We start from the raw sequence: 12315 nt of genomic DNA, 5'->3' as shown, positions 1-12315 counted from the left end.
TTTACCACTCGCTGCACCTGGGCTCCCACTGAAAAGAACACCGAAAAATCACGAACGTCGGACGATTGCTCTCACACCAAAAGTGCCAGACAGTCAAGCTCTTGCTGCTGCTCACCGGCCATTGCCAGCCCATCTACAGCACGACAGACATCGGGGCTCCGGGCTTTCCCTGACGAACAGGGCTTCGACGTTTACCACCCGCTGCAGCTGGGCGCCGACTGAAATAAAACCCCGAAAAATCACGAACGTCGGACGATTGCTCCCACAACAAAAGTGCCAGCCAGTCAAGCTCTTGCTGCTCCTCACCAGCCATTGGAGGCGCATCTACAGCACCACAGACATCGGGGCTCCGGGCATTCCCTGACCAACAGGGCTTCGACATTTACCACCAGCTGCACCTGGGCGCCCACTGAAATAAAACCCCGAAAAATCACGAACGTCGGACGATTCCTCCCACACCGAAAGTGCCAGCCAGTCAAGCTCATGCTGCGACTCACCTCCCATTCCCAGCGCATCTACAGCACCACAGACATCGGGGCTCCGGGCTTTCCCTGACCAACAGGGCTTCGACGTTTACCACCAGCTGCACCTGGGCGCCCACTGAAATAAAACCCCGAAAAATCACGAACGTCGGACGATTCCTCCCACACCGAAAGTGCCAGCAACTCAAGCTCTTGCTGCTCCTCACCGGCCATTCCCAGCGCATCTACAGCACCACAGACATCGGGGCTCCGGGCTTTCCCTGACCAACAGGGCTTCGACGTTTACCACCAGCTGCACCTGGGCGCCCCCTGAAAAAAAATCCCGAAATATCACGAACGTCGGACGATTCCTCCGACACCGAAAGTGCCAGCAACTCAAGCTCTTGCTGCTACTCACCGGACTTTGGCAGTGCATCTACAGCACCACAGACATCGGGGCTCCGGGCTTTCCCTGACCAACAGGGCTTCGACATTTACCACCAGCTGCACCTGCGTGCCCACTGAACAAAATAAACGAAAAATCACGAACATCGGACGATTGCTCCCACACCGAAAGTGCCAGCAACTCAAGCTCTTGCTGCTACTCACCAGACTTTGGCAGTGCATCTACAGCACCACAGACATCGGGGTTCTGCGCTTTCCCTGACCAACAGGGCTTCGACGTTTACCACCAGCTGAACCTCGGCGCCCACTGAAAAAAATTAAAGAAAAATCACGAACGTCGTACAATTGCTCCCACAGCAAAAGTGCCAGCCAGTCAAGCTCTTGGTGCTCCTCACCGGCCACTGGCAGCGAATCTACAGCACCACAGACATCGGGACTCTGGGCTTTCCCTGACGAACCGGGCTTCGACATTTACCACCAGCTGCACCTGGGTGCCCACTGAAAAAAAAACCCCCGAAATCACAAACATCGGACGATTCCTGCCACACCTTAAATGCCAGCCTGTCAACCTCTTGCTGCTCCTCCCCGGCCATTCCCAGCGCATGTACAATACCACAGACATCAGGGCTCCGGGCTTTCCCTGACCAACAGGGCTTCGACGTTTACCACTCGCTGAACCTGGGCTCCCACTGAAAATAACCCCGAAAAATCACGAACGTCGGACGATTGCTCCCACACCAAAAGTGCCAGCCAGTCAAGCTGTTGCTGCTCCTCACCGGCCACTGGCAGCGAATCTACAGCACCACAGACATCGGGGCTCCGGGCTTTCCCTGACCAACAGGGCTTCGACGTTTACCACCAGCTGCACCTGGTTGCCCACTGAAAAAAAACCCTGAAAAGTCAAAAACGTCGGACGATTGCTCCCACACCGAAAGTGCCAGCCAGTCAAGCTCATGCTGCTCCTCACCGGCCATTCCCAGCGCATCTACAGCACCACAGACATCGGGGCTCCGGGCTTTCCCTGACCAACAGGGCTTCGACGTTTACCACCAGCTGAACCTGGGCGCCCACTGAAATAAAACCCGAAAAATCACGAACGTCGGACGATTGCTCCCACACCGAAAGTGCCAGCCAGCCAAGCTCTTGCTGCTCCTCACCGGCCATTGGCAGCGCATCTACAGCACCACAGACATCGGGGCTCTGCGCTTTCCCTGACCAACAGGGCTTCGACATTTACCACCAGCTGCACCTGGGCGCCCACTGAAAAAAACCCCGAAAAATCACGAACGTCGGACAATTGCACCCACATCGAAAGTGCCAGCATGTCAGCCTCTTGCTGCTCCTCACCGGCCATTGGCAGCGCATCTACAGCACCACAGACATCGGGGCTCGGGGCTTTCCCTGACCAACAGGGCTTCGACGTTTACCACCAGCTGAACCTCGGCACCCACTGAAAAAAATAAACGAAAAATCACGAAGATCAGACGATTGCTCCCACACCGAAAGAGCCAGCAACTCAAGCTCATGCTGCTACTCACCGGACTTTGGCAGTGCATCTACAGCACCACAGACATCGGGGCTCCGAGCTTTCCCTGACCAACAGGGCTTCAACGTTTACCACCAGCTGAACCTGGGCGCCCAGTGAAAAAAACCCCGAAAAATCACGAACGTCAGACGATTGCACACACATCGAAAGTGCCAGCATGTCAGACTCTTGCTGCTCCTCAGATCCCATTCCCAGCGCATCTACAGCACCACAGACATCGGGGTTCTGCGCTTTCCCTGAACAACAGGGCTTCGACATTTACCAACAGCTGCACCTGGGCGCCCACTGAAATAAAACCCCGAAAAATCACGAACGTCGGACGATTGCTCCCACAACCAAAGTGCCAGCAACTCAAGCTCTTGCTGCTACTCACCGGACTTTGGCAGTGCATCTACAGCACCACAGACATTGGGGTTCTGCGCTTTCCCTGACGAACAGGGCTTCGACGTTTACCACCAGCTGAACCTGGGCGCCCACTGAAAGTAAAACCCCGAAAAATCACGAACGTCGGACGATTGCTCCCACACCAAAAGTCCCAGCCAGTCAAGCTCTTGCTGCTCATTACCGGCCATTGGCAGCGCATCTACAGCACCACAGACATCGGGGCTCCGGGCTTTCCCTGACCAACAGGGCTTCGACGTTTACCACCAGCTGAACCTGGGCGCCAACTGAAATAAAACCCCGAAAAATCACGAACGTCAAACGATTGCTCCCACACCAAAAGTGCCAGCCAGTCAAGCTCTTGCAGCTACTCACCGGACTTTGGCAGTGCATCTACAGCACCACAGACATCGGGGTTCTGCGCTTTCCCTGAACATCAGGGCTTCGAAGTTTACCACCAGCTGCACCTGGTTGCGCACTGAAAAAAAACCCTGAAAAATGACGAACGTCGGACGATTGCTCCCACACCGAAAGTGCCAGCTAGTCAAGCTCTTGCTGCTCCTCACCGGACAGTGGCAGCGCATCTACAGCACCACAGACATCGGGGCTCCGGGCTTTCCCTGACCAACAGGGGTTCGACGTTTACCACCAGCTGCACCTGGGTGCCCCCTGAAAAAAAAACCCCCAAAATCACAAATGTCAGACGATTCCTGCCACACCTTAAATGCCAGCCTGTCAAGCTCTTGCTGCTCCTCACCGCCCATTCCCAGCGCATCTACAGCACCACAGACGTCGGGGCTGTGGACTTTCCTTGACCAACAGGGCTTCAACGTTTACCACCAGCTGAACCTGGGCGCCCAGTGAAAAAAATAAAAGAAAAATCACGAACATCGGACGATTGCTCCCACACCGAAAGTGCCAGCAACACAAGCTCTTGCTGCTCCTCACCGCCCATTCCCAGCGCATCTACAGCACCACAGACATCGCGGCTCTGGGCTTTCCCTGACCAACAGGGCTTCAACGTTTACCACCAGTTGCACCTGGGGGCCCACTGAAAAAAAACCCCGAAAAATCACGAACGTCAGACGATTGCTCCCACACTGAAAGTGCCAGCCTATCAAGCTCTAGCTGCTCCTCACCAGCCATTCCCAGCGCATCTACAGCACCACAGACATCGGGGCTCTGGGCTTTCCCTGACCAACAGGGCTTAGAAGTTTACTACCAGCTGAACTTGGGCGCCCACTGGAAAAAAAATCCCCAAATATCACAAACGTCGGACGACTGCTCCCACACCAAAAGTGCCAGCCAGTCAAGCTCTTGCTGCTACTCACGGGAGTTTGGCATTGCATCTACAGCACCACAGACATCGGGGTTCTGCGCTTTCCCTGACGAACAGGGCTTTGACGTTGACCACTCACTGAACCTGGGCTCCCACTGAAAAGAACCCCGAAAAATCACGAACGTCGGACGATTGCACCCACATCGAAAGTGCCAGCATGTCAGCCTCTTGCTGCTCCTCACCGGCCACTGGCAGCGCATCTACAGCACCACAGACATCGGGGCTCTGGGCTTTCCCTGACCAACAGGGCTTCGACGTTTACCACCAGCTGGACCTGGGTACCCCCTGAAAAAAATAAACGAAAAATCACGAAGATCAGACGATTGCTCCCACACCGGAAGTGCCAGCCAGTCAAGCTCTTGCTGCTCCTCACCGGCCATTCCCAGCGCATCTACAGCACCACAGACATCGGGGCTCTGGGCTTTCCCTGACCAACAGGGCTTCGACATTTACCACTAGCTGCACCTGGGCGCCCACTGAAAGTAAAACCCCGAAAAATCACGAACGTCGGACGATTGCTCCCACACCAAAAGTGCCAGCAACTCAAGCTCTGGCTGCTGCTCACCGGCCATTGCCAGCGCATCTACAGCACCACAGACATCGGGGCTCCGGGCTTTCCCTGACCAACAGGGCTTCGACGTTTACCACCAGCTGAACCTGGGCGCCCAGTGAATAAAAATCCCCAAAAATCACAAACGTCCGACGATTGCTCCCACACCCAACGTGCCAGACAGTCAAGCTCTTGCTGCTCCTCACCAGCCATTGCCAGCGCATCTACAGCACCACAGAGATCGGGGCTCCAGGCATTCCCTGACCAACAGGGCTTCGACGTTTACCACCAGCTGCACCTGGGCTCCCACTGAAATAAAACCCCGAAAAATCACGAATGTCGGATGATTGCTCCCACACCAAAAGTGCCAGCAACTCAAGCTCTTGCTGCTCCTCACCTCCCATTCCCAGCGCATCTACAGCACCACAGACATCGGGGCTCTGGGCTTTCCCTGACAAACAGGGCTTCGACGTTTACCACCAGCTGCACCTGGGCGCCCACTGAAATAAAAGCTCGAAAAATCACGAACATCGGACGATTACTCCCACACCAAAAGTGCCAGCAACTCAAACTCTTGCTGCTCTTCACCGGAGTTTGGCAGTGCATCTACAGCACCACAGACATCGGGGTTCTGCGCTTTCCCTGACCAACAGGGCTTCGACGTTTACCACCAGCTGAACCTGGGCGCCCGCTGAAAAAAATAAAAGAAAAATCACGAACGTCGGACGATTGCTCCCACAGCAAAAGTGCCAGCCAGTCAAGCTCTTGCTGCTCCTCACCAGCCATTCCCAGCGCATCTACAGCACCACAGACATCGGGGCTCCGGGCTTTCTCTGACCAACAGGGCTTCGACGTTTACCACCAGCTGCACCTGGTTGCCCACTGAAAAAAAAACCCTGAAAAATCAAAAACGTCGGACGATTGATCCCACACCGAAAGTGCCAGCCAGTCAAGCTCTTGCTGTTCCTCACCGGCCATTGGCAGCGCATGTACAGCACCACAGACATCGGGGCTCTGGGCTTTCCCTGACGATCAGGGCTTCGACGTTTACCATCAGCTGCACCTGGGCGCCCACTGAAAAGAACCCCGAAAAATCACGAACATCGGACGATTGCTCCCACACCGAAAGTGCCAGCAACTCAAGCTCTTGCTGCTCCTCACCGGCCACTGGCAGCGCATCTACAGCACCACAGACATCGGGGCTCCGGGCTTTCCCTGACGAACCGGGCTTCGACATTTACCACCAGCTGCACCTGGGTGCCCCCTGAAAAAAAAACCCCCAAAATCACAAACGTCGGACGATTCCTGCAACACCTTAAATGCCAGCCTGTCAAGCTCTTGCTGCTCCTCACCGGCCATTCCCAGCGCATCTACAACACCGCAGACATCGGGGCTCCGGGCTTTCCCTGACCAACAGGGCTTCGACGTTTACCACTCGCTGAACCTGGGCTCCCACTGAAAAGAACCCCGAAAAATCACGAACATTGGACGATTGCTCCCACACCGAAAGTTCCAGCCAGTCAAGCTCTTGCTGCTCCTCCCCGGCCACTGGCAGCGCATCTACAACACCACAGACATCGGGGCTCCGAGCTTTCCCTGACGAACAGGGCTTCGACGTTTACCACTCGCTGCACCTGGGCTCCCACTGAAAAGAACCCCGAAAAATCACGAACATCGGACGATTGCTCCCACACCGAAAGTTCCAGCCAGTCAAGCTCTTGCTGCTCCTCCCCGGCCACTGGCAGCGCATCTACAGCACCACAGACATCGGGGCTCCGAGCTTTCCCTGACCAACAGGGCTTCGACGTTTACCACCAGCTGCACCTGGGCGCCCACTGAAATAAAACCCCGAAAAATCACAAACGTCGGACGATTCCTCCCCCACAGAAAGTGCCAGCAACTCAAGCTCTTGCTGTTCCTCACCGGACTTTGGCAGTGCATCTACAGCACCACAGACATCACGGCTCCGGGCTTTCCCTGACCAACAGGGCTTCGACGTTTACCACCAGCTGCACCTGGGCGCCCACTGAAATAAAACCCCGAAAAATCACGAACGTCGGACGATTGCTCCCACAACGAAAGTGCCAGCCAGTCAAGCCCTTGCTGCTCCTCCCCGGCCATTGGCAGCGCATCTACAGCACCACAGACATCGTGGCTCCGGGCTTTCCCTGACCAACAGGCCTTCGATATTTACCACCAGCTGCACCTGGTTGCCCAGTGAAAATAAACCCTGAAAAATGACGAACGTCGGACGATTGCTCCCACACCAAAAGTGCCAGCCAGTCAAGCTCATGCTGCTCCTCACCGGACAGCGGCAGTGCATCTACAACACCACAGACATCGGGGCTCCGGGCATTCCCTGACGAACAGGGCTTCGACGTTTACCACTCGCTGCACCTGGGCTCCCACTGAAAAGAACACCGAAAAATCACGAACGTCGGACGATTGCTCTCACACCAAAAGTGCCAGACAGTCAAGCTCTTGCTGCTGCTCACCGGCCATTGCCAGCCCATCTACAGCACGACAGACATCGGGGCTCCGGGCTTTCCCTGACGAACAGGGCTTCGACGTTTACCACCCGCTGCAGCTGGGCGCCGACTGAAATAAAACCCCGAAAAATCACGAACGTCGGACGATTGCTCCCACAACAAAAGTGCCAGCCAGTCAAGCTCTTGCTGCTCCTCACCAGCCATTGGAGGCGCATCTACAGCACCACAGACATCGGGGCTCCGGGCTTTCCCTGACCAACAGGGCTTCGACGTTTACCACCAGCTGCACCTGGGCGCCCACTGAAATAAAACCCCGAAAAATCACGAACGTCGGACGATTCCTCCCACACCGAAAGTGCCAGCAACTCAAGCTCTTGCTGCTCCTCACCGGCCATTCCCAGCGCATCTACAGCACCACAGACATCGGGGCTCCGGGCTTTCCCTGACCAACAGGGCTTCGAAGTTTACCACCAGCTGCACCTGGGCGCCCACTGAAAAAAAATCCCGAAAAATCACGAACGTCGGACGATTCCTCCCACACCGAAAGTGCCAGCAACTCAAGCACTTGCTGCTACTCACCGGACTTTGGCAGTGCATCTACAGCACCACAGACATCGGGGTTCTGCGCTTTCTTTGACCAACAGGGCTTCGACGTTTACCACCAGCTGAACCTGGGCACCCGCTGAGAAAAATAAAAGAAAAATCACGAACATCGGACGATTGTTCCCATAGCAAAAGTGCCAGCCAGTCAAGCTCTTGCTGCTCCTCACCGGCCATTCCCAGCCCATCTACAGCACCACAGACATCGGGGCTCCGGGCTTTCCCTGACCAACAGGGCTTCGACGTTTACCACCAGCTGAACCTGGGCGCCCAGTGAATAAAAATCCCCAAAAATTACAAACGTCCGACGATTGCTCCCACACTGAAAGTGCCAGCAACTCAAGCTCTTGCTGCTCCTCACCGCCCATTCCCAGCGCATCTACAGCACCACAGACATCGGGGATCCGGGCTTTCCCTGACCAACAGGTCTTCGACGTTTACCACCAGCTGCACCTGTGCGCCCACTGAAAGTAAAACCCCGAAAAATCACGAACGTCGGACGATTGCTCCCACACCGAAAGTGCCAGCCAGTCAAGCTGTAGGTGCTCATCACCTTCCATTCCCAGCGCATCTACAGCACCACAGACATCGGGGCTCCGAGCTTTCCCTGACCAACAGGGCTTCGACATTTACCACCAGCTGCACCTGGGCTCCCACTGAAAGTAAAACCGCGAAGAATCACGAACGTCGGACGATTGCTCCCACACCGAAAGTGCCAGCCAGTCAAGCTCTTGCTGCTCCTCACCGGACAGTGGCAGCGCATCTACAGCACCACAGACATCGGGGCTCCGGGCTTTCCCTGACGAACAGGGCTTCGACGTTTACCACCAGCTGCACCTGGGCTCCCACTGAAATAAAACCCCGAAAAATCACGAACGTCGGACGATTGCTCCCACACCAAAAGTGCCAGCAACTCAAGCTCTTGCTACCCCTCACCGGCCATTCCCAGCGCATCTACAGCACCACAGACATCGGGGCTCCGGGCTTTCCCTGACCAACAGGGCTTCGACGTTTACCACCAGTTGCACCTGGGCACCCACTGAAAAAAAAAAACCCCCAAAATCACAAACATCAGACGATTGCTCCCACACCGAAAGTGCCAGCCAGTCAAGCTCTTTGTGCTCCTCACCGGTCATTGGCGGCGCATCTACAGCACCACAGACATCGGGGCTCCGGGCTTTCCCTGACCAACAGGGCTTCGACGTTTACACCCAGCTGCACCTGGGCGCCCACTGAAATAAAACCCCGAAAAATAACAAACGTCGGACGATTCCTCCCACACCGAAAGTGCCAGCAACTCAAGCTCTTGCTGCTCCTCACCGGACTTTGGCAGTTCATCTACAGCACCACAGACATCACGGCTCCGGGCTTTCCCTGACCAACAGGGCTTCGACGTTTACCACCAGCTGCACCTGGGCGCCCACTGAAATAAAACCCCGAAAAATCACGAACGTCGGACGATTGCTCCCACAACGAAAGTGCCAGCCAGTCAAGCTCTTGCTGCTCCTCACCGGCCATTGGCAGCGCATCTATAGCACCACAGACATCGTGGCTCCGGGCTTTCCCTGACCAACAGGCCTTCGATATTTACCACCAGCTGCACCTGGTTGCCCAGTGAAAATAAACCCTGAAAAATAACGAACATCGGACGATTGCTCCCACACCAAAAGTGCCAGCCAGTCAAGCTCATGCTGCTCCTCACCGGACAGTGGCAGTGCATCTACAACACCACAGACATCGGGGCTCCGGGCATTCCCTGACGAACAGGGCTTCGACGTTTACCACTCGCTGCACCTGGGCTCCCACTGAAAAGAACACCGAAAAATCACGAACGTCGGACGATTGCTCTCACACCAAAAGTGCCAGACAGTCAAGCTCTTGCTGCTGCTCACCGGCCATTGCCAGCCCATCTACAGCACGACAGACATCGGGGCTCCGGGCTTTCCCTGACGAACAGGGCTTCGACGTTTACCACCAGCTGCACCTGGGCGCCCACTGGAAAAAATAAACGAAATATCACGAACATCAGACGAGTGCTCCCACACCGAAAGTGCCAGCCAGTCAAGCTCATGCTGCTTCTCACCAGCAATTCCCAGCGCATCTACAGCACCACAGACATCGGGGCTCCGGGCTTTCCCTGACCAACAGGGCTTCGACGTTTACCACCCGCTGCAGCTGGGCGCCCACTGAAATAAAACCCCGAAAAATCACGAACGTCGGACGATTGCTCCCACAACAAAAGTGCCAGCCAGTCAAGCTCTTGCTGCTCCTCACCAGCCATTGGAGGCGCATCTACAGCACCACAGACATCGGGGCTCCGGGCATTCCCTGACCAACAGGGCTTCGACATTTACCACCAGCTGCACCTGGGCGCCCACTGAAATAAAACCCCGAAAAATCACGAACGTCGGACGATTCCTCCCACACCGAAAGTGCCAGCCAGTCAAGCTCATGCTGCGACTCACCTCCCATTCCCAGCGCATCTACAGCACCACAGACATCGGGGCTCCGGGCTTTCCCTGACCAACAGGGCTTCGACGTTTACCACCAGCTGCACCTGGGCGCCCACTGAAATAAAACCCCGAAAAATCACGAACGTCGGACGATTCCTCCCACACCGAAAGTGCCAGCAACTCAAGCTCTTGCTGCTCCTCACCGGCCATTCCCAGCGCATCTACAGCACCACAGACATCGGGGCTCCGGGCTTTCCCTGACCAACAGGGCTTCGAAGTTTACCACCAGCTGCACCTGGGCGCCCACTGAAAAAAAATCCCGAAAAATCACGAACGTCGGACGATTGCTCCCACACCGAAAGTGCCAGCAACTCAAGCTCTTGCTGCTACTCACCGGACTTTGGCAGTGCATCTACAGCACCACAGACATCGGGGTTCTGCGCTTTCTTTGACCAACAGGGCTTCGACGTTTACCACCAGCTGAACCTGGGCACCCGCTGAGAAAAATAAAAGAAAAATCACGAACATCGGACGATTGTTCCCATAGCAAAAGTGCCAGCCAGTCAAGCTCTTGCTGCTCCTCACCGGCCATTCCCAGCCCATCTACAGCACCACAGACATCGGGGCTCCGGGCTTTCCCTGACCAACAGGGCTTCGACGTTTACCACCAGCTGCACCTGATTGCCCACTGAAAAAAAACCCTGAAAAATCAAAAACGTCGGACGATTGATCTCACACCGAAAGTGCCAGCAACTCAAGCTCTTGCTGCTACTCACCGGCCATTGGCAGCGTATCTACAGCACCACAGACATCGGGGCTCCGGGCTTTCCCTGACCAACAGGGCTTCGACTTTTAACACGAGCTGAACCTGGGCGCCCCCTGAAAAAAAAACCCCAAAAATCACAAATGTCGGACGATTCCTGCCACACTTTAAATGCCAGCCTGTCAAGCTCTTGCTGCTCCTCACCGGCCATTGGCAGCGCATCTACAGCACCACAGACATCGGGGCTCCGGGCTTTCCCTGACCAACAGGGCTTCGACGTTTACCACCAGCTGAACCTGGGCGCCCAGTGAATAAAAATCCCCAAAAATCACAAACGTCCGACGATTGCTCCCACACTGAAAGTGCCAGCAACTCAAGCTCTTGCTGCTCCTCACCGCCCATTCCCAGCGCATCTACAGCACCACAGACATCGGGGATCCGGGCTTTCCGTGACCAACAGGGCTTCGACGTTTACCACCAGCTGCACCTGTGCGCCCACTGAAAGTAAAACCCCGAAAAATCACGAACGTCGGACGATTGCTCCCACACCGAAAGTGCCAGCCAGTCAAGCTGTAGGTGCTCATCACCTTCCATTCCCAGCGCATCTACAGCACCACAGACATCGGGGCTCCGGGCTTTCCCTGACCAACAGGGCTTCGACATTTACGACCAGCTGCACCTGGGCGCCCACTGAAAGTAAAACCGCGAAGAATCACGAACGTCGGACGATTGCTCCCACACCGAAAGTGCCAGCCAGTCAAGCTCTTGCTGCTCCTCACCGGCCATTGCCAGCGCATCTACAGCACCACAGACATCGGGGCTCCGGGCTTTCCCTGACGAACAGGGCTTCGACGTTTACCACCAGCTGCACCTGGGCTCCCACTGAAATAAAACCCCGAAAAATCACGAACGTCGGACGATTGGTCCCACACCAAAAGTGCCAGCAACTCAAGCTCTTGCTACCCCTCACCGGCCATTCCCAGCGCATCTACAGCACCACAGACATCGGGGCTCCGGGCTTTCCCTGACCAACAGGGCTTCGACGTTTACCACCAGTTGCACCTGGGCACCCACTGAAAAAAAAAAACCCCCAAAATCACAAACATCAGACGATTGCTCCCACACCGAAAGTGCCAGCCAGTCAAGCTCTTTGTGCTCCTCACCGGTCATTGGCGGCGCATCTACAGCACCACAGACATCGGGGCTCCGGGCTTTCCCTGACGAACAGGGCTTCGACGTTTACACCCAGCTGCACCTGGGCGCCCACTGAAATAAAACCCCGAAAAATAACAAACGTCGGACGATTCCTCCCACACCGAAAGTGCCAG

This window comes from Chlamydotis macqueenii, unplaced genomic scaffold (genome assembly GCF_036417535.1).
Source record: "Chlamydotis macqueenii isolate bChlMac1 unplaced genomic scaffold, bChlMac1.mat HAP1_SCAFFOLD_176, whole genome shotgun sequence".
Classification (NCBI taxonomy): Eukaryota; Metazoa; Chordata; class Aves; order Otidiformes; family Otididae; genus Chlamydotis; species Chlamydotis macqueenii.
Note: the sequence above shows the minus strand (reverse complement) of the source record.